Here is a 24338-nt window from a genome sequence, read left to right as displayed (position 1 = left end):
TTCGCTCCTCCCCATGGACCTCTTCTCCTGATCCAGAGCCATCTCGAGGTCTTCTCCGCTGCTTCTGTGGTGTTCTTGATGGCTCTTCTCTCCATTCCGTTGATGACCAGTGCACTCAAGGCTTTTAACATGTTTTAACATGTCTAATGGTTATGCACATATTCCAAGCACAATGGATTATGAAAAATGGTTTAATTATTCTATTATAGAAATATAGAAAATAGGTGCAGGAGTAGGCCATTTGGCCCTTCGAGCCATCATCGCCATTCAATATGATCATGGCTGATCATCCAGAATCAGAACCCCGTTCCTGCTCTCTCCCCATATCCCTTGATTCCATTAGCCCTAAGAGCTATATCCCTCTTGAATACATCCAGTGAATTAGCCTCCACTGTCTTCTGTGGCAGAGAAAACAGACATTTCTGCCTTCCATACCAACTGCTATGGTTTATAAAGAACAAAGATAAAGTTTTGATATTGCAAAGACTAATTTAATTTTATAACTTTTGTGAAAATATAAATTACAATTAGAAAACATACATAAACAATAGCAAAATCACAATACTACATGTGGAAATCAGTAGACAAAGCAGAAGAGGCAGAATATAGTCAGCAGGGCATTCAGCATCAATGGACACAACATTTCTGGCAAGTAACTGTTCTTCAAAACTGGGAACATTTACACAAAGAATGCAAATGGAAGATTGATAATAGGATTAGTAAATTGGAGATGAAATAAACAAAATCATCTTAAACTACAAAAAACAATTAGGCTAGAAATGTGCAATATTAAAGCTAGCATTTAGATCATGATCTTCTTCAGACCCGTCTGAAGAAGGGTCTTGACTCGAAACGTTGCCTATTTCCTTCGCTCCATAGATGCTGCCTCACCCGCTGAGTTTCTCCAGCATTTTTGTCTACCTAATTTAGATCATGAAAATGCGTTCAACTCAGCATCAAGTACATAGGGGAGCATAGCAGAAAATACTGAGGGCAGAATATAATTCCCAGCATTGTAGTGAAGCAGTTTCGTAGACAAAGGTCAATGTCCGCAATGGGGTAGAAGAAAATTGGACAGTACCCAAGTTTAAGGAAGGACTGTTCAGAAGCCTGATAACAAGAGGGGAAGAAACTGTTCCCGAGTCCTGTGGTGCACGTTTTCAAGCTTCTGTATCTTCTGTCATATGGAGCAGGAAAAAGGAATGACTGGGGTGGAACAAGTTTTTGGTTGTGTTGGCTGATTTTCTGAGGCATTGTAAAGTGTAGATGGAGATGGTGAAGAGTCTGGTTTGTGCGATGGACTGGGCAACATTCTCAACTCTGCAATTTCTTGCAGTCTTAGGCAGAGCTGTTCCCAAACCAAGCTGTGATGCATCTTGACAGTGTGTTTTCTATGGTGCACTTGTGGAAGTTTGTAAGAGTCATTGAACACATGTTGAATTTACTCAGTCTCCTGACGAAGTAGAGATGTTGTTATGCCGTTCCGGTGGTCGCTTCAATGTGGTTGGCCCACAACAGACCGTTGGCAATATTAACAAGGAACTTGAAACTCTCAATCATATCCATTTCTTCACCGTTAATACTGATTGGGGTGTGTACTCCACCAAGCTGCCCAAAGTTGATAACTAGCTCCTTTGTCTTGCTGACATTGAGGGAGAGGTTGCTGTCCTGACGCAATGTTATTAAATTCTCTATTTCCATCCTGTACGCCATCTTTTATTGTTCGTTATCCAGCCCACCAGTGGTATCATCTTCAAATGTGTAGGAAGGAACAGCAGATGCTGGTTTACACCGTTGACAAAAAAGCTTGAGTAACTCAGCGGGACAGGCAGCATCTTTCGATAGAAGGAATGGGTGAGAGTCAGTGGAGAGAGAGATACAGAGAAAAGGAAGGATAAGGCATGAAAATGAGACATCAAAAGAGATGAGGTAAAAGGAGAATGTAGAATAGATCATTAGTTAGCTAGGAGAAGGTGACATCAAAGCAAACAGAGATGAAACGTACTCGGGGACAGTCCAGTTTACACACCCCAATGGTATGAATATTGACATCTAACTTCAAGTAACCCTTGTTTTTCCTCTCTCTCCATCCCTCCCCCTTCCCAGCTCTCCGACCAGTCTGACTGTCCTTGATTCAATTTTATCTCTGCTTTGTTGTCACCTTCTCCTAGCTAACAACGATCTATTCTATATTTTCCTGGATCTGCATCTTTTTTTGATACCTCGTTTTCACACCTTACCCTTCCTTATCTCTGTCTCCCTCTCCCCTGACTTTGTCGGAAGAAGGGTTTCGACCCAAAACGTGACCCATTCCTTCTATCCAGAGATGCTGCCTGTCCCGCTGAATTACTCCAGCATTTTGTGTCATCTGCAAACTTGTAGATGGAGTTGGAATCAAATTTGGCCACATAATCATGAGTGTATAGGGAATATAGTAGGGGACTGAGGATGCATCCTTGACTGATGCACCAGTGTTGAGAATTATCATGGACGTGTTGTCACCTATCCTCACTAACTGTGGTCTGTGGGTCAGATAGTCAAGGATCCAGTGGCAGAGAGGGTGCTGATTCCTAGGTCCAGGTGTTTCGATGAATTTATCATGTTGAAGGCAGAGCTAGAGTCAATAATCAGGAGCCTAATGTTGGAATCCTTGCTGACTAGGTGATACAAAGAAAAGGTTAGGGCCAGGGAGATGGCATCTGTTGTGGGACTGTTGCGACGGTAGGTAAACTGCAGTGGATCAAGACTGACTGGGAGGCTGGAGTTAATGTGCTCCATCATCAGTCTCTCCTGAGCACTTCGTGATGGTGGATGTCAAAGCCACTGGACAGTAATCAATAAGGCTTGCTACCTTACTCTTCTTTGGCACCTGGATGATAGTGGACTTCTTGAAGCAGGTGGGATCACAGACTAGACTAGATTGAGGTTAAAAATGTCTATGCAACCATCTGCCAGCTGGTCCTTGCAGATCTTGAGGACATGCTAAGGACTTCATCCGAGCCAGTTGCTTTCCACGGATTCACTTTCAGGAGGCCGATCTTACATCCGACGAGATTGGTGGAGCAGGCTACTTTCCTCCACAGACCTGTTTAAAGCAGGCATAGAATTCATTGAGCTCATTAGGAAGGGACCCATTGTAGCCACTAATACTGCACGCCTTCGCTTTGTAGCCAGTTATAACATTCAAGCCCTGCCATGATCTATGCAGGTCTGTGTTATTGCCTCAGGATTTCAGCTTGGTCCGGAATACCCTCTTGGGTACCTCAATGCCTCTGCGAAGGTCATAATTAGTAGTGTGCCACCTGGAGTGATGAGGTGTTGCTCTTCATGTTTAGGCTGTGGTTTACTAAATTTATGTAGGTGGCTGATGACAGATCAAATTGGGAATGGGATGGAAAAGAAAGTAATGGGCAACTGGAACCACAGGGTCATGCTTGTGGGAGTATTTTACAAAGTGGTCACTCATTCTGCTTTTGATTCCCTGATGCCAAGATCACAACTTTGCGAGCAGTGAATGCAGTTTACTAAGTTGGACGTCCACGAGTAAAATGACAGCACCAGCTGGAAATACTATATTGGGTTCTAGATAATTGGAATGAATGAAAGGACAGTCGTTACGTCTTCTGTGGCTGCATGGGAGGAATATAGAGTACTGGAGAATAGTATCCCAAATAAAATGTACATTCAGTCAAATACATTCAGCCAGCTCTTGATTCAATTATTGAGCCCCACACTCCTCCCCCCACCCACCCCCATACATACATTTTGATTTGAGTGTGTGGTGGGTGTATTCTTGCCCAGATACTCAATTGGACCAAACATAATTAAAATAGTGTCTGAGAGCAGGCCATAAATAATTTACAATAAATAATTTACCACAAGGATACAAAGAATACAAAGGACATTTATTATCACATACATCAATGGTGTAGTGACATTTGACTTGCCATTGCAGCACACAAATAAAGATAAGACACAACATTAAAGAATTTAACAATAAACATAAAAACATTCCCCCACAATGGTTCCCACTGTGGGGGAAGGCAGCAAAGTCCAGTCCCGTCCCCTGTTCACCCATAGTCGGGCCCATTGTGGCCTCCGCAGTCACCGCTACGGCAGCCCAATGCTTCAGGCCCTCTTGCCAGGAAGATAGAACACCGGCGTCGGGTGAACACTCCTCAGCGGCTTGGAATGTCTGGAGCGGCCGCTTCCTCCCCAGAGACCGCGGCACCCGAAGTCCTCAGGCCGCGCCGGTTGGAGCTCTGACTCTGGCTATCTCAGATCCCAGGCTCCGCGGTGTTTCAAATCCGGCGGCGCCCGTGGCTGGACGGTGGATTTGCCACCCGAAACCCAATACCATCTACCATGCATTGGTCAGTGCACAGTGGAATATTCTCTCGTCAGGACATGAGCTGCACCAATATGTAGGCCTAGGGCAGCACTATTCTGATCAAAGCATTCTTAATTGGCACCCCGTCCATCACATTCAAAGTTCATTCTTTGTGTCATCATTACATTAGCTCGATTGTTTACCATCTACAAATTGTACCAGTTACTTGTTTAAACTCCAGAAAGCATTTTCCAAACCTTTCACCTCTATCAATTAAATCAAGGGCAGAGGCATATGAGAACACTACCAATTAATAATAATAATAAACTTTATTACGGACTCGAGGTCCAGACAAGGGGCAACATTACATAAAAATGCATTGCATATTAAAAAAATATCATAAAGTACATATAAAATCTTAGTATATCACTTATAAAAGCATCATAAATTATATTTAAAAAAACCACAATACACGAGTTAAAAATCCAGATTAAAAGATCCAGATCCAATTATATTTTTGCCTTCAAATTTAGGCCTAACGTTAAAGGAACTACAGTATATCACAGAGCCACTGACAACCTAATAGTTCTTCAAATATCAAACGTCCCTGGGTTAGGGGGAAACTTTAGCATTTTCTCCTTCAAGCATCTCTTTGCCCCATCACTCAACTAGAATACTCTTCATCTCACATAAACCTTCTCTCTCTGTCCTCGGACTGTTACAATTCAGACTCAGTTTTCCATCTTCAATCCCCTGCTACCTCAAAACACCACTTACCCTCACCTTCCACGCAACCACAACGTTTGAAATGAAACTCTTCAAATTCAGCTTCGACTCCTCGCACTTCCTCCAAATCCAAGGCATAGCTATGGGCACTCGCATGGGCCCCAACTATGCCTGCCCCTGCCTCTTTGTAGGGCATGTCAAACAATCACTGCTTCAGGCATACACTGGCCCTATCCCAAATTCTACCACCGCTACATTGACGACTGCATTGGTGCTATTTCCTGCACCCCTGCAGAACTCACTGACTTCATCAACTTCAACTAATTTCCATCCTGCACCCCCCCCCCCACCCCCCAGTTCTCCCACCAGTCTTACTGTCTCCGACGACATTTTATCACTGTCCCGCCCACTCCTCTGACATCAGTCTGGAGGGTCTCGACCCGAAACGTTACCCATTCCTTCTCTCCAGAGATGCTGCCTCTCCCGCTGAGTTACGCCAGCATTCTGTGTCTACCTTCAATTTAAACCAGCATGTGCAGTTCTTTCCTTCAAATATCTAATCTATCCAACCTTTTGTCCTTCCTCTAATCATAATATTCATATATTTCCCAACCTACTTAAAGACAATATTTCTTAACTGTAATGCTATAATGCACATTTAATCCACTGCTCTCTTATTTCCAACATATCAAACATAAAACATGCAAACAAGTTTGTATTTTTAAAAGGTTTTATAAAGTTCGGTATTGTGAACTCTACTTCAAATTAAATACTTTTTTCAATATCGTCAAAATATACAAAACTTGATATACGCAAATGTTCTCTTCTTCATCTTTCTAAGTCTATAACATCCAGTGATTATGTGGACAAAATCAAGAAATACATTTACCGGATTTACTCGGGTGACTTTTGTGGATTTGAACTCATATTATCAGCAACATTTGGTCCAGCAAAATGAAATTTCTACAGTGCATTCCATCTTTACTAATGTAAGGCAGCCAAAATAACAAATTTTCCAACTGCAATCTACACAATGATTTCTTTGGTGTAGCAACGTGATTGCATTTTCAGATTTAGGCACCCTCTCATAGTCTTGTGATACCTCGTTTACACAAAAGGAGCAATTAAAAATTCAGTTGACAGTTGGTTAAGTGGGTTCACGTTCCATACAAATTTACTTTTCAGGAGGAAGTTCCCTATTTGTGCTGGAAAAACAATCACAAGAGTACACAGTTGCTATGGCAATTAATGGGCTTTTATGAATTTTTCATTTGATCGTTATGCAAAATCTTGGTGCCTTTTTAAAAAGCCTACATTTACATTAAAAACTTGTAATTTAAAAGTTTGGAAGTTTAGTTTATTATTGTCACGTGTGCTAAGGTACAGTAAAAAGCTTTGAGTTTAGCTTAGAGTAGAGATACAGCGCGGAAACAGGTCCTGCGCCAACCAGCGATCTCCACACAATAACACTATCCTACACACGCACCAGGGACAAATTATAATTTTACTGAAGCCAATTAACCTACAAACCTGTACGTCTTTTGGAGTGTAGGAGGAAACCAGAGCATGCGGCGACAACCCACGCAGGGGAGAACATACAAACTCCGTACAGACAGCACCCGCGGGCAGGATCGAACCCGAGTCTGTAAGGCATCAACTCTACCCCTGCGCCAACCGTGCTTCCCTGCTATCCAGTCAAAAAAGGACCATACATGACTGAAGGGTTGCAATCCAAAACGTCACCTATCCTTCTTCTCTATGGACGCTGCCTGGCCTTGTGTCCGAGTACCTGACTCCAGCACTTTGTGTCTATACCCGATTACAATCAAGCATCCACAGTGCACAGATAAAGGGTACAATATTTAGTGCGTTACAATCCTATTAAAGATAGTTTAAAGGTCTCCAATAAGGAAGATGGGATGTCAGGACCACACTAACTGATGAGAGTTGCCTGATAACAGCTGTCAACTGTCCCCAAACTTTCAAACTTCTAGCCTGATGTGAGAGGGGAGAAGAAGGAGTGACCAGGGTGAGCCTTGGTCCTTGAGAAGAGGGAGTGACCAAGGTAAATTTGGTCCTTGATGAATATATCCAAGAATAATTACTTCCATAGGTGTTGGTTACTCTAATAACCCAATGAATACTTTACCTCAAAGACTTAGTCGATACACATTTGCTGTTGAGGATATAATGAATATTCAAATTGATTTTAGCTTATACCCCAGTATCTCCAGCAGTTTAGTTTAGTTTTACCTTGAAGTCAGAGGCTGCCCAACTCCACCTCCGCGTAGGCAACTCTGAAGACATGCTGCTGAGAGAGCCGTGTGTTCTCCAGGGTGAATTTGGTGTACGTTATCGGGTTTCTTCTGTAAATCCCCCCCACTCTCACGAATAAACCCCCTCGCTATTTCCAGGGCGCTTTAAAAAAAGTCATCCCCTATTTCCCACCCCCCACCCTCCCCACCCCAAAACCTGACGTCCAGCTCGCTGCTGTCACGCAGACAACAGGTTGTGTAGCTTTGTGACATCAGGACTGGAGAGAGGGGAGAGAAAGGCCCAGAGTCAGGAGAGAGGCGTAAACACACACATAAATATAAACTTATAGCAACACAAAAACAAACAAAAACTCGCATAGCTCCAGACCAGACACCCCAGTCACACATCCATGCTTTCCCCTCCGTCCAATTCTCGCCCTTTTATAACAGAATGGCAGCAATGAGACACAACAAACGCACCTCCAAAGAGACACAACATGCTGGAGTAACTCAGCGGGACAGGCAGCATCTCTCTGGAGAGAAGGAATGGGTGACGTTTCGGGTCGAGGGTTGCCCTTTTCCTTTATTTCTTCTCTCCGGAGATGCAGCCTGTCACGCCGAGTTACTCCAGCTATTTTTATGTCCATATATTCGGTTGTAAACCAGCCCCTGCCGTTCCTCCCTTACACAAACCTACCTCCAAAGGTAGACACAAAAATGCTGGAGTAACTCAGCGGGACGGGCAGCATCTCTGGAGAGAAGGAATGGGTGAGACCCTTCTCCTTTTATTTATTTTTTTTCTCCAGAGATGCCGCCTGTCCCACCTGAGTGACTCCTGCGGTTCCTTCCTTACACAAACGCACCTCCAACTCTTCCCAGAGGACAACCTGTGGATGCTGATGAAGAGGCGACGCTCTCTATCTCTCTCTTTGAGCGAAGCCGCCGCTCGCTCCTTCCCGCCCCACGGTTCCACCAATGGCAATCGAGCATCCACAAAGGCCCGCGGCTCAGCCAATCAAATAATTTCCCTCTCCGCTGTTGCCGAGTCGCTCTGACCAATCAACGCCCGGTCACGGTGAGCGAGAGCGACACAGAGAGTGTGTGTGCGTGTGTGAGGGAGAGAGAAAGAAGTTAAAAACTTTACCCGGGACCAAACCACGGGATCCGATCGGCCTGGTGCTGGTGAGAGTCGCGCTACTTACTTCAAATGTTCTCCCCCTCCTCGTTCAATGTGCAAGAAGCCGGGCTACGATTTAATCCACGCTTTCATTCACGTTACAACAAAAGCACGACCGTTAGGCCCCGCACCCACCATGACATCGGTTGCCCGGTTACGCCACACGCTTCACAACAGACAAACAATGAGGGGGAGGGGGGTTAAAGGTCATGCACTAGCGTCCAGCTTCTCAATTAACTGGCACTGGGTCACACGCCAAATGACACCAAATCCCTGGTATAAATACTAGGTGAATTAAATTGACTGGTGCAAAGAGAGGCATTTTTCAACGATCAACACATTTGGGGGGGGGGGGGGGAAATTACAACACTTTATAATTCATAGGCAAGAAATGGGGGAACATAGATAAAATTACAAATAATCCAGACAGATTCATAGAACCATAGAAAATAGGTGCAGGAGTAGGCCATTCGGCCCTTCGAGCCTGCACCGCCATTCAATATGATCATGGCTGATCATAGCGTCCAGCTTCTCAATTAACTGACTGACATTTGCTAAATGACACCAATGCACGTTATAAATACTAGGTGAGTTGATAACATTGACTGGTGCAAAAAGAGGCATTGTTCAACAATCAACACGATTTGGAAACAAATATTAACAGCACTGCACAATCCAAGCAAGCGAGCAAGAAATGAAGGAACATAGAAATAAATCACAAATAATCTAGTTTAGTTTAATGAATAAAGTGCTGGATGAACAACCTCTGGTCTGGCAGCATCCGTGGAAGGGTTTATTTTCCCCAAAAATAAACTTTATTCAGAATTTTTTAAATGGATAGGTGGCATTTTGAGTTGGGACTCTTCTTCAAACTGTTGAAGTAGAGGGGAGGTGACAGTCAGGGACCTTCTACAGTCTCCATTCATCGCACCAACAGTGAGGGTGAGATCCAATTTTTTTTTTTGTGGCGCTGGCACAAGCAACTCTGCTTTACCGCTCCAAAACTGGAGGTCTGATACAAAATGCGACCAACCCCGCTTTACCTTTGCAGTAACGAGGGGCCTGGTACGAAGTGCGAGCAAACCCGCTCGACCTTCTTAACACCAGAGAACTGGTGCAAATGCGAGTATTCCACCTTGTGCTTGGCTTTTTCCACCACGTGGGATTGTTAAATGAGGAAGTGGAAAGCGGGAGGCTCGGGAGAGCTAGGGAGTGCTTTCAAAATTGGAAGCGTGTGCGCTGCTCTGCATTTGGTCCAGGAAACGTCATGGAAAGGGCAGGCTGGCACAATTGATGGAATGATGTATTGTCAAAAGTGTCCTTTCCATCTGCTCTCTGGCGGGCTACATCTTGGGTTTATTTATCCGTCAATCAATATTCTCAAGCAAATTAAATCATAATCCTCTTTGTTGGAATTTGCAGTGTGCATTACAACAATGATTCCACTTTATTGACCGTAAAATGCTGTGGGCATTTTGAAATGGATGGAAGGTCATAAATAAATGCAATGTTTTTCTGCTTTTGCTTTACTTGAGTGCCTTGCACCCAAGGCAGATCTTTGCGTAAGGGGAATGAAAACTAGAACAATTACTTCTGCCATAATAATATTTATTGAGGGAAATAGCTGCTGGATGTCAGAGCAGCAGTGACAAATCGAAGATAGGGTGGAGGTTCAGAGAAGTACGAAAATATAGCTAAGTGTATCAATGTACATGTCAAATCCGATTTTTTTTTCAAGCTGGACATTGCCCAAAGGCGGCATGTAAAAGTGACCCACACAAAGATAGACCTTTTAACAATTTTAAAGATGAAGGATCTTTAACATTCACCTGACAAGGAAGAGAACTTTAACTAGAATAGTATTTTCAATGATACAGAGCCTCGTGGTTCTTGGTTTCTTGGTCCTCCAAAATATTCCAAATGGAATTTAAACTGGAGGTGGTGGAGGGAGGACTTAAGCCAGAAAGGGTTATTGGGAAGAAAGAGCTACTTTAAATTTAGTTGCATCTGGTTGGGTAACTATAGTAGGGTGGAGATTATTCCATGCTTTAATTGTGCGAGGGAAGAACGAATTGCTGCACACGTCTGTCTTTGTAGCTGGGATCACAAATTGGATCGAATGCCTCCTCCATATCAGAATGTCCACTTACTTAATGGTGTACATTTAAGTGATGGAACCAAAGTCCTTTGCATATTTCATAATCAACTGCATGTTTTAAATCATTAAAAATAACTTTGATTGAAAAAAATGTAACAAAAGCATCTTGAGCCCCACTTTAAATACAATTCCGTACTTACACAGGTGATTCAATCAATATCTATTAGCTCTATACCATCATTTTCATTAACATAGGAGACTGATTCCATAATCTTCTCATCAGATGCTGTGGAATAGAATTCAGTGTTGGGCTTGATAATACTCAATTCTGCCGTGGGACTAATGGTAGACATCCTTGTCCTTAAAAGGTTTTCTTCAACAATGCTTTGCAGATCCCCTGTGCTTTCTACAATCTCAGCCTCTGTATTATCTTTCTTCTGATCTGAAGCAATGGGACTGGAAGATTTCCCGTAGCATAGACCCATCATGTAGTCACGAAGAATTATAACTCATTGCCTGTTTTGTTACGATAAGATTCTTTCAAAGGTATTCTGTTCTTTTTCCTTTGGAATCCCATAAGTAATCTATTTTCAGATGAAACAAAAATCACAATGATTAAAATACAAGGAAGACAGTGGCTGAATTTCTTGATGGATTTGAGAGCTTGTGGCTGAGTTGCAAAGAAGACAGGCAAAATAATAGGAAAGTAATATTTCGTTTTTTATTAATTTGTTATTTTTCATTTGATTATATGGTTATGAAAATTACAAATGGCTAGGAGAGCAAATAGCTTATCAGCCTTTATTACAAGGGTTGGAGTTTATAAATAAGAATAGCTACTATTGCAGCTGAACAGGATATAGTTGAAGCCACAATTGTACTGTGCACAATCTTGGTCCCTTTATTTAGGGAAGGATATATTGGCAAAGTAAACTATTTCCAGTCACACGTAGAAACAAATGCATCTACATTCTTTAGTGTTAAACAAATGAAGGGTGATTTTATTAAAACATATAAAATGTTTAGGAGCCATGACAGAGTAAATGTTGAGATGGTTCCACTATCTATATAAATTATTAAAACTTTCATCTTGTTTGTTATTCTGTCTGTGATTCTGTCTATGTGTCTGTGATGTCCTGAATTACGCCAAAACAGTACACGATAGCACTACAATTTTTAGCCCACCTTGTGGTCCTGTGGAATTTTTGTCCTGTGGTATATTGTATCAAGTTTCATTCAGATTGATGGTATATTTTACAAGTTATTGACATTTTAAACTTTACAAAACCTCACTGAAACAATCTCTTTCATCTGCACTGGCAGTTAGCAGCTTATGACGTCACAATGGATATGACATCACAATAGGATCTCATTTACATAAACTGCCCGTCAGCGGTGTTCCACCCCACAATGACATAACAATGGGATATCATTTACATTATAAAAACATCTATTTAAAAAAACAACGCAGCTTCCACCTCACAATTACACAAAGGGAGAGGGGTTATGGAGGGAGGGAGGGAGTGACTGGGAGTTGGGGAAAGGATAGGGAGGAAGAGGTGAGGGAGGGAATGGGGGAGGGGAGGAGGAGAGGGGAAAGAAGAGGGAGGAAGGGGAGGAAGTGCTGGGGATGAGGAGGAATGGAGGAGGATAGGGGTAGGAAGAGGGATGGCGAGACACACTTGGGGAGGGTTGCAGTGACTAGGGTCACAACGGGATCTCTGGCGTCACAACGGGAACCCGTCAGCCTCGTGGGGGAGCAGGGAGATAGAGAGAGAGGAGGAGGGTAGGGAGGGGAGAGGGGTTATGGAGGGAGGGAGGGAGTGACTGATGGTAGAGGAAAGGAGAGGGAAAGAGAGGTGAGGGAGGGAGTGGGGGAGGGAGAAAGAAGAGGGAGGGTCAAGAGGATGGGAGGGAGTGCTGGGGATGAGGGGGAATAGAGGAAAGGGGTTGGAAGAGGGATAGCGAGGCACAGTTGGGGTGGGTTGTTGGCCTGCCTGTAGAGGTCTGCATCCCCGCTCCTGTAGGATCTACCCCTGCAAGTGTCAAAATGCCTAAAGTCGTCAACGCCTTGTAAAAAACTGAATAATTTGGTGAGGGTGTATGGGAGTGATATATTCTCTACAGACAACTTTGCAAAGCATGTGAGAAAGCAGTGAATCATGAGAAGAAATATTTCGTTTCCCAGCATGTACAGACAGCTAAACACAAGTCGACGGCAGAGAAACTGAAGACAGGAAATATGCAAGCTTGTCTCCTCACAACATTTACTGCTGGCTTCAATCGCAAATCTGAGTTTTCGAGTGATCTGTGTAAAGCATTCATTGATGCTAGAATTCCATTGTGGAAATTGGAAAACAAATCTCTCAGAGGTTTTTTAGGGAAATACACAAAGGAACCTATACCGAGCGTGTCATCATTACAGAAAAATTATGTTGACAGCAACTTCAACATTGTTGTGCAGAAGATTAGAGATGAAGTTGCATGCATCAAAATATGGATCTCAATAGATGAGACAACCACTGCTGTGGGGAGATATGTTGCCAATGTGGTCATCGGTAAACTGGAGGCAGGTCAACCATCAAAGGAGTATTTCTTGACATTGGAAGTATGGGAGAAGTAAAAAAGCACAACTAATTGCTCAGTTGTTTACATCTTCACTTGCTGTACTTTGTACTTTCTGCCGATGTAGGTAAAGGCATACAAGGAAAATGTGAGGGGGGGATTTTAGCTAACAAAGATCTTGAAGAAGAACAAAACATAGCTGAATTTCTCAAAGGTAGTTGTAATGCACTACAATATCAACATGAATGTAGAGTTTGTAGCTTGTTTCAGGAATGCACCAGTGACCTCAGCTGGGCTAGAAATAGGTTTTTCACAGCTGAAGCATATTCTGTCTGACAGGTGGCATAGTTTAACATCAGATAATTTTATAAAAAATGCTAGTAGTTATGTGCAACCAGGCAATAATGTAGTATACCTTTATAATTATCATTTTTAACCATATTTTGTTGGTGGATATACATGCCTTTTTTATGCCTTTTTGTCAATAAATGCCTTTTTTGTAATTTTATTTTGCCTTTGTGCCTGCCTATTTTAGAGATTTTTAGCGCCTAAACATCCTGGCTCTATTTATAACACTGCTGCAGGCAAGGGTCATTTTACGCAGACATTTATTCAAAATCCACAAACATCCACTCTCAAGATAATCAAAATCATTATTTTTTGCACAATCATGTCATAAGAATATCTAAATTATCTATATTTTTTGTTATTGTCTATCCATGATCAATATTTTCATACTAAACCTGACTAAAAACTAAAAACTGTGGAAGTTTTCAATCAAATATTTAGTAAGAAAATATTGACCATGGATAGACAATAACACAAAATATAGATGAGTTAGGTGTTCTTATGACATGATTGTGCAAAAAAATAATGAATCTGATTATCTTGAGAGTGGATTGTGATAGATCGGAATGTAGCCGCTGCCATGATTTAAGCCACGCGATATCGGCAGGCAAGACACTAAATAACATATTTCGAATCATCAGAATAAAATGAAACCACACCATGTTGATTTTGATCCGTGATGTTGAAGGCGTTAGAAGTCACGTTTAACTTCAATCCAACGATGCAATCGACCAGCAACTTTTTTTTAAAAATGGGAACAGAAGCGCAAAACAAATTTTTTTCATCAACTTGTGGTCCAAGCAAATACCTCTCTGACAACCAATACAAACCTGCATTTTAATCTCGCCCCCCCCCCCCCCCGCCGCTGATGGTAGGTTTTGTAACAACGCTAGTATTAGTATTGAGAATGTATCCCCCTTGGAACATAGAATAGTGAGAGAGCAGTGGAGCACAAGAACAGGCCCTTCAGCCCACAACATCTGAGTCGAACACAATGTCAACACTATCACTTATCTACCTGCTCATAACCCATATCCCAACATTTCCTGCATATCCCATATGTTCATTCAAAAGTATTTTAAATGCCACTAAAGTATCTGCTTCAACTACCACCCCCAGCAGCGTGTTCCAAGCACTCACCACTGATACAGAAAGATACAGCACAGAACAGGCCCCTCAACCCATAATTTCTGTGCTGAACATGATGCCAAATTAAACTAATTTCTGTCTGTACGTGATCCATATCCCTCCATTCCCTGCATATCCGTGTGTCTAAACAAAAGCCTCTTAAATGCCACCATCGTATCTGCCATCGCCAATCTTTGAGATGTGTAAGTACTCTTGACCTAATTGTTTAAATGTTTTAATTTTACTAATTTCTATCAGTCCACACTCTTACAGTTAATCTTATATCAATCTGGGGAATCCATATTTCTGTATTTCCCATATCTTTCTCCAGAATGAAATCGTGTCTTTGCATTCAAGGGTTGTGGAAATTTGGGCCAGGTATTCTATTCAGGCAATTTTTATACAGAAATTGATTCAGTGTTTCACAGAATGAACTTCGTGAATGGACAGAACTTTGTAAATGGCAGCATGTTTTCCATGTCTTTGTTTATTTGTTCATTCAGCGTGGGAACATGGTGTCACATAGTTAGGACTAAATTCATTAGCAAGAATTTTGGGGGGTTTTTTTAATTTATTTTTATTAGAAGTACAGTAATTTACAGTAATACACATCACATATATCTTATTATATTTGTTGTACCACTTCGTTTTTCGAGCTTTAAAAAAGGTAGAAATAAAAGAAGTAAGGAAAGTGAGCAAGAGTCGTGAAGGTGCAGGAAAGTGTTGGGAAAAGAAAGCCCTTAGGGAAGAAGTTAGAGAAGGAAGTAAAGAAAGGAAATAGACCCTAGAAAGAAAAGAAAAAAAAGGAGAATCAATCGCTCTATTATAACACAAAACTCCGCAAAAAAGGATATACCAACCGTGTTTTTTTTTTACCCCCCGTTACCAGATCCTGGTACCATTTATTTTTTAAATTACTATTGCACCTTATGCTTGTAATAGTTCCATAAATGCAGACCACTTCTTTTGGAAGTGGTCTGCTTTGCCTGCTAGGAGGAGTCTCATCTCTTCCAGGTGTAATGTTTCGAACATGTTTGAAATCCACTTTTTTATTGTTGGTATTGGAGCGTTTTTCCAGAATTTGAGTATAAGCTTTTTTCCCATTATTAGCCCGTAATTAAGTAAGTTCTTAAACACGTTTAGTTCGGGGTTACCTTCCGATATTCCAAAAATGATCAATTCTGCTTTTGGTACAAGTTTTATTTTAATTAATTTTGTGAAGATTTCAAATATTTCGTTCCAGAATTTTTGGATTTTTATACAAAAAACAAAAGAGTGCGCTATGGTAGCTTCTTGTGACTGACATTTATCACAAGTGGGTGAGACATTGGGGAAAAGTTTATTTATGTTAGTTTTTGAATAATATAGTCTATGTAATGTTTTGAATTGAATTAGAGTATGTCGTACGTTGATCGAGCATTTATGCACATATAGTAAGTGTTTATCCCAGCTCTCTTTTGAAATTTTTATAGAAATGTTCCCAGTCTCTTCTAATACCATCGGTTGTAGGTATTTCTATATTTAAAATAATGTTGTATAAGTATGATATTAGATTTGCTGATTCAGCCTTTGTCTTCATGGCTTCATCCAATAAGTCTGGGGGCATGTTATGATAGTCTTTTGTGTATTTTTTCAGATAGTCACGGATTTGAAGATATTTAAAATATTGATTATTTTTCAAATTATATTTCAATTATAATTGTTGAAATGATAATAATTTTCCTAATTCATACAAGTCTCCGAGCGTTTTGATTCCCATTCTTTCCCATTGTGTAAATGATTTATCTATAATTGAAGGTTTAAACGACGGATTATTGACTATTGGCATTAAAAGAGATAGATTTCTTAATTTTAGATTCTGTTTTATTTGTTTCCAAGTTCTAATTGTGCTATGTATCATTGGATTTTTATTGTAATTTTTGTTATTCAGATTCATTGGTGAGAGGAGAGTAGCTCCTGTATTACACGGAGAGCAGTCCTCTCTCTCCTGGGCAGAGTTGTCCAGCAGGTGAATCATATTTTTAATATTTACTGCCCAATTATAGTACATAAAGTTAGGGAGCGCTAGACCACCCATCTCTTTTGGTTTACTAAGGTGTGCTCTTTGTATTCTGTGGGATTTATAATCCCATATAAAATTTGTAATGTCTGAGTAGTTTTTTGAAAAACTTTTTTGGAAGATATACAGGTATTGATTGAAATAAATATAAGATTTGTGGTAAAAAGATCATTTTTATAGCATTTATTCGACCTATTAAAGACATCGGGAGCGTTTTCCAGAATTTGATTAGATTATTTAGTTTCCTAAGTAAGGGACTATAATTGGCATTAAACATAGCGTGATAGTTTCTAGTAATTTCAAATCCCAAATATTTGAATTTTTCTGTGGCTATTTTAAAGGGGAATTTCAAGAGATGTGTTGAGTCTTTCGGTTTTATCGACATAATTTCACTTTTGTTCCAGTTTATTCTGTATCCTGAGAAAGATCCAAAGTCCTCAATTAGATTTGATATGTTTGGTATACTGATTTGGGGTTGTGTGATATACAGTAGTACATCGTCTGCATATAAAGATATTATGTTATTTGAATATTTTGTATTATAACCGTAAATATCCGGGTGTGTTCTGATTTTTTCAGCTAAAGGTTCAATTACCAGAGCAAATAACAGCGGTGATAATGAACATCCTTGTCTATTGCCCCTTGTTAATTGGAATTTCGTAGATAGTATATTATTAGTTAATATTCTAGCCGTGGGTTTGTTATATAATAATTTTATCCATGCGATGAAGTTCTCTCCCATTTGAAATTTTTGCAATACTTTAATCATATAATCCCATCCTACTTGATCAAACACTTTTTCTGCGTCCAATGAAATGATAGATAACTCTTGTTCTTGAGGTTTGTGAGAGTGCATTATGTTAAGCAGACGTCTCAGGTTATTAAATGAATGTCTCTTAGGTATAAATCCCGTTTGGTCCTCATTTATTAATTTACTAACATATTGACTTAGTCTTCTAGCTAGTGTTTTCGCTAATATTTTTTGATCCGTATTTAACAAAGCAATCGCTCTATATGAGCCTGGTTCTTCTATATCTTTATCTTTTTTAAGTATTAATGTGATCGTTGATTCTGCTAGTGTTTCAGGTAAGATTTGTTCTTTAAAAGCGTATGTATACATTTTCTGTAGACGTGGTGTAACTATGTCGTAAAAACATTTATAAAATTCATTACTGAATCCGTCTGGTCCTGGTGTTTTTCCATTCTTAAGTGTGTTTATTGTGTCTTCTATTTCCTTAGATGTAATTTGTGCTCCCAGATCCTCTTGTTCCTTCAGTTCTAGTTTTGGAAGGTTACAATTGTCCAGAAATTCTGAAACTTTATTATTGTCTATTAGCGTTTTCGATGTGTATAAATTCTTGTAAAATTGAGCAAATCTTTTATTGATATCATTAGGTAGTGTTAATAATTCCCCTCTATCTGATTTAATCTTTAAAATTGCATGATCTTTTTCCCGTTTTTTCAGTTGGCGTGCCAAAAGTTTATGGGGTTTATCCCCAAATTCGAAATGTTCTTGTTTTGTAATTTGGAATAGTCTTATAACTTTCTCTGACAATAATTTATTTAGCTTAAATTTCAGTATTAAAATTTTATTATGTTTATCCATAGTTGGATCTTTAGCATTATCTATATCTAGTTGTCTGATTTGTTCTTCTAATTGTCTTTGTTCATTCTTATTCTTTTTGTTTTGAAAAGCTTGATACGAGATAATGACTCCTCTAATAAATGCTTTGAAGGATTCCCATAGTAAAGTGGGCGATATATCTGGTGTATCGTTTATCTCAAAAAATAGGTCCATCTGTTTTTTTAGATATATACTCCCTTGTGGGTCTTTCAGAATTTGCGAGTTAAACCTCCAGAACGATTTGTTCGTAGACATTCCTTCTAATTTTAAAATTAAAGTTAGCGGGGAGTGATCTGAAATCGTATTGGTGTGATATTTAGGGTTCATAGTATAAGGGATTAGTTTTGTATCCACTAGGAAATAGTCTATACGTGAGTATGTTTTGTGTACCATTGAATAAAACGAGTATTCCCTTCCAGTCGGATTCGCGATCCTCCAAACGTCTGCTATATTTGTATTTTTTATATATGTATTTAAGAGTTCACTAGTTTTAGATTTCATATTACCTCTTTGTTTTTGCATCGATTTATCTAAGTACGGATCTAAAACACAGATTAAGTCTCCTCCAATTATAACATTTTGGTAGTTAAATTCTGCGATTGTATTCAGGATTTTATTGAAAAATTGAGGATTATCAAAATTGGGCGCATATATATTTACCAAAGTGATTGGCGTAGCATGGATCTCTCCTGTAACTATAAGATATCTCCCTTCCTTATCTGATATAATGTTCTTTGATTTGAATGGTATTCCTTTGCGAATAATAATTGCGGTGCCTCTGGATTTCGAAGTATATGAGGAGTGAAATGTTTGGCCTATCCAATTCGCCCTCAATCTCATCTGATCTTGATGTTTAAGATGCGTTTCTTGTAGAAAAATAATGTCCGTGTTATATGATTTCAACTGAGCTAGTATTTTGCCCCTTTTAATTGGTTCATTAATACCCCTTATATTCCAGCTACACAGCGTGATTCCTCCCATTTTCGTTTGTTTATCATCTTTATGTTGTGACATATTGTAATTTAAAAAAAAATTTGAACAAGTAAAATTACAGTGTCTGGAGTATTCGACACTGTAGTGTGTGTCCCACCCATCTGTGGGATTCGACATCTATTCGACTTCCGAAGTTGATGTTGTACAATTAACTCCGCTCTAAACCTAGGAGGGCGGTACCATTTCAAAATCAGTTATATTTCACCCAATTACACTATATATATATATATTTCATTCAGACTTATCAGATCTTGTGTTCAGCTACTGTGAAATTTATATATCTAACACTTTCATCTAATTTATAATTAGTTATACCTTTGATAATAGTAAGCTGTAAGCTGAAAGGGTTATTAACCAGAATCAGACTCCTGGAATTATGCCAGGTGCCTGAGTCTCCTCCCTTCCCCACACGAACTACATAGCACTTAAACTTTCAGTATTATCTACGTTAATTCTAAAATTATTTATTATTTATTTATCCCTGCTTAATTGTCTCGCTCTATATACGAGCTAGTCAGTCTTTTTAACACATTATTACATTTTGCCCATTATATAGTTCAGGTTAGTTTCCATTTATATTTCTATATTAGTATTGTTAATTATTGTTAATTCTCTATATTTTGTAAAGCTATTTTAAGATCTTAAACCGCCATTTGTCCTTGTGATGTTTTCCACATTCGGCTCTGCTGTTCGTCTCTGCGTTGCTTATCAGTCTTTCCTTCATTTTGAACAAAGAATGTCCTTGAGTTGAATTCCAAAGCGTCCAAAGGAGATAAGGTGTCTAGACCAGCGCACGTGGAAATGCTCTTCCATTTTAAACTTTTAGAGAATGGTGTTTCTTCCCTTATTTTCAGGTGTTCTCTGTGAAGTAATAAAAGGAAAGAATTTGTCCATATCGTCCCGCTACCTTGATTAATCTTCTGTTTCTGCCACAATCTCTTGGGCATATTTATAAGATGCGTCTGAATTAGTGAAAGTTTTCTCTTTTCCCTTGAAAGTAATGCGCATCCTGGCCGGATAAAAAACACCACGTCTGACATCTTTAACTCCATGGAGAATCTGTCTTGTCTGTGAGAACTTTCTTCTCTTTTGCACGATCTCATAGGGATAATCCCGGAGGAGTTTTTTGTAGAGTCGTTTCCAAACGTCATCTTCACTCCGTATTTGATTTTTTTAATCAGCTCTTCAAGTGCTGAAATGTCCCGAAGTTTGACTATGATCTGTCGTGGGTGGGCTGGATCTGCTTGTGATCTTGGCTTAAATCTGGGTATTCGATGTGCCACTTCAATTTCCGGTTCCACAGGTAAATTGAGTACATGTTTGATTAAGTTGGCAGTGAACTCACGGGCGTTGTTTCCCTCTGCCCCTTCTGTTACTCCCAGTATTCGTACATTTTGGCGTCTTGAACGAGCTTCGAGATCAAGACATTTATCTGAGACTTTCGCCAGTTGACTCTTGAGGCTGTCTAGTTCTAGCTTCATTCCCTGCATATCTTCAGCCATTCGTTCAACAACTGTTTCCATGTCTTTCATTGCAGTTACATGTGAAGAAACAATGACATGCACAGCCTCAAACTTCTTCGTAGATTCTTCTTCCCCTTTATTAATTCTCCCCGTTAGCACTTCTTGCACATCCTCAATTCGTTTTTGTATAATGCCAATGCAGTCAATAACTTTTTGATTACCAGCATTGATGTTCGACATATTTTCCATCAATTTAACATTAATATTTTCCATCATTTTTGAGTTTCCAGCCTCAATATCCTTTCTCAGTTCTCTTACCGAGTTCTTTATCTCCTCCATTTCATTTTTCTCCTTAGTAGCCATCTCAGTCTTGGATCTTGTAGCCATTCCAGAATCCACTTCAGAGGTCTGTTCTTCAGTTTTCTGGGTTTTCCGTAGTTGTTTTGAGATTGTTCTCTGAGGGCTCTGAGCTGGAGACGTTTTTTTCATTTAAAAGCCTTTATCCTCCGTTTAAATCACAGCGCTTACTGATGACGTCATCAGCGCGACGTCCCGGGGCTCCGGTAAGTTTTTTGAATTGGTCCCGACCTCCAGACCAGATTTTAACGCGAAAAATCGTGATTTTGCAGCAGCGGAGCTAAAAGTTGCGACTGCTAGTCCAGCATGGCGCCACCGGAAGTCTTCTTTTTCTGCTTTTCTTAACGCTGGCTCTACAATGATTTTGTAAGCTAATTTTTTATTAATATAAAGGTCTTTTTAGAGACTGTTTTTCTTTGTTTTCCTGAAAATCATCCATTAGCTACTATTGGTGAACAAAATTAATTGGAAAATGTATTATGCTTTCCTTCTCCTTCTGTCCACACTTTACAATTATATCAAACTGATTTTATCTACGATCAAATTTACTCTTCGACATTCTTCCTCTCCACCTGTTATATCCCATGGATAGATTTTCATGTCATTCTCCCTAAACAATTCCAAATCCAAAACATTTAGTTATGTGAAACACAAGATGGAATGTAACACAGTGAGAAAACCACCAACTTTCTCCAAGAAAGAACTGCAAATGCAGGTTTACAGAAAAAAAAACAAAGTGCTGAAGTAACGCAGAGTGTCTGGCAGCATCTCTGGAGAACATAGATTGGTGACGTTTCGGGTTGGGACCCTTCGTCAGATTCTGTTTTCCAGAGATACTGTCAGACCCACTAACTTGCTCCAGCTGTTATAGAGTCATAGAGCCATACAGCGTAGAAACAAGCCCTTCGGCTCAACTTCAAGAGTCAAAAGTGTTTTATTGTCATATGTCCCAGATTGGACAATGAAATTATTTCTTGCTGCAGCACAACAGAATATGTAAACATAGGCCATAACGGGGGAATAAAAGTTCAGTGTGTATATATACACATGCACACTTTCTCAATAAATAAACAAAATATAGTGCAATAATAATAATAGTCTGTTGGAGTTCAGAGCTTATTTGTTGTCGTGTTTAATAGCCTGATGGTTGTAGGGAAGAAGCTGTTCCTGAACCTGGACGTTACAGTTTTCAGGCTCCTGTACCTTCTTCTCAATGGCAATGGTGAAATGAGTGCGTGGCCAGGATGGTGTGGGTCTTTGATGATGTTGGCTGTCTTTTTGAGGCAGCGACTTCGAATGATCACTTCGATGGTGGGGAGGTCAGAGCCGGACTGGGCAGTGGTCACAACTTTTTGCAGTCTTTACCCGCTCCTGGATGTTCAAGTTGCCGAACCAGGCCACAATGCAACCAGTCTGTATGCTCTCTACTGTGCACCTGTAGAAGTTCAAGAGAATCCTCTTTGACATACCGAATCCCCGTAATCTTCTCAGGAAGTAGAGGCGCAGATGTGCCTTCTTAATAATTGCATCAGTGTGCAGGGTGCAGGAAAGATCTTCGGAAATATGCACGCCCTGGAATTTGAAGTACTTGACCCTGTCCACCATTGTCCCATTGATATAAACAGGGTTATGGGTCCTCAACCTTCCCCTTCCAAAGTCCACAATCAGTTCCTTGGTTTTACTGATGTTGAGAGCCAGGTTGTTGTGCTGGCACCATATGGTCAATCGGTCGATCTCACTTCTATACTCTGACTCATCAATCATCACCATCTGTAATTTGTCCAACAACAGTGGTGTCGTCGGCAAACTTGATGATGGAGTTCGCACTTTGTCCAGCTACACAGTCATGGGTATAAAGAGAGTAAAACAGGTGGCTGAGTATGCAGCCTTGAGGTGCTCCCATACTGATTGTTACTGAGGATGAAGTATTTCTGCCAATTCGAACAGACTGGTCTGCGGATGAGGGATTCGAGGATCCAATTGCAGAGGGATGCACAGAGACCCAGTTCCGTGAGCTTGGTAACCAGCTTGGAGGGGTTGATGGTATTGAACGCTGAGCTGGAGTCTAAACAACAGCCTGACGGAAGTGTTTTTATTGTCCAAGTGGTCCAATACGGAGTGGAGAGCCAGTGCGATCGTATCCTCCGTTGACCTGTTGTGGCGGTATGCGAACTGTAGTGGGTCGAGGTTCTTGTCGAGGTAGGAGTTGATATGCACCATAACCAACCTCTCAAAGCACTTCATCACCACAGACGTTAGTGCCACTAGTCAATAGTCATTGACCAATATCGACCAATAACTTGCCCAAATCGACCAATGTGCACCATTTGTGTATTTTTTTGTAAACCAACTTTCTCCTACCTTTTATTTCCTGCTATTAAGCCAACCTTTTAACAATGCTCTCAAATTACCTTTAATACTGTTTGCCCCAGGTTTGTAGAAGCTCTCTTTGATTTTTCAGACACAGGATGAAAGTCACATACATTGAATATAGCGCAGCGTCTTCCTCGACGTCTTAATCAACTTTCTTGATGAATTCTACCAAATTGTTGAAGCATGATCACCCATTGAAAAAAAATGTGTCATCATTTGGTAACTCGTACCTCACCAAATATTCATCTATATTATTCCAATTGACAGAGTCTGGAAAATTGTTCTAATGTTAAAATAATAATGTGAGTCAGTTAGATAAATGCATAGATGTATTCTGTAAGAGAAAAAAGAATAAGAACACGATTGTAATGGTAAAAGCTCTGGTAGTTTGGAGCCCGACAGCATGAGCATTGAATCCTCTAATTTCAGGTAACTTGCTACCCCTCAATCCCTCTATCCACCCAGATCATCCCATCTATACCTTTCTTTCCCAGTCTCTGCCTTCTCTCACCCAGCTTCTTCCTCCTCTACTGCATCTGTCCATCATCCACAAACTCCTCCCATCATGTCTATTCTCACCACTGCTGCCATTTGCCCACCCTGTCTACCTAATTTGATCGCATACTGTACCCTCCTTTCCCATTAGATTCCATCATCTGCAGCCCTTGGTTATCTCCACCTATCATGTTCCAGCCCCTGTTGTTATCTTCACCCCTCTCTCCTCTGACTGACCACATCCATCAATTCTCACCTGGATCCACCTATTGTAGGCCAGCACTTGTCCCATTCCCCCACCCTCCCTCCCAAACTTCATTATATCAACTATCTTCCTTCCATTCATA

General features: G+C 40.3%; 1 protein-coding gene across 4 annotated transcripts in view; it reads right to left on the bottom strand.

Annotated features, from left to right (window-relative positions):
- The window catches only part of tsga10 (testis specific 10), a 102001-nt gene extending 93730 nt beyond the window's left edge, over positions 1-8271 (bottom strand). For 2 of the 4 annotated variants that reach the window (XM_033023215.1, XM_033023213.1), the window contains exon 1: positions 8175-8271. The gene's annotated coding sequence lies outside the window, so the exon portion shown is untranslated. The remainder of the gene's footprint in view (positions 1-8174) is intronic. The other 2 variants (XM_033023214.1, XM_033023212.1) reach the window with 1 other exon arrangement.
- Positions 8272-24338: the final 16067 nt, after the last annotated feature.

This window comes from Amblyraja radiata, chromosome 6 (assembly GCF_010909765.2).
Source record: "Amblyraja radiata isolate CabotCenter1 chromosome 6, sAmbRad1.1.pri, whole genome shotgun sequence".
NCBI lineage: Eukaryota > Metazoa > Chordata > Chondrichthyes > Rajiformes > Rajidae > Amblyraja > Amblyraja radiata.
The sequence above is the reverse complement of the archived record's forward strand: the minus strand, read 5'-3'. Positions and strand labels throughout refer to the sequence as shown.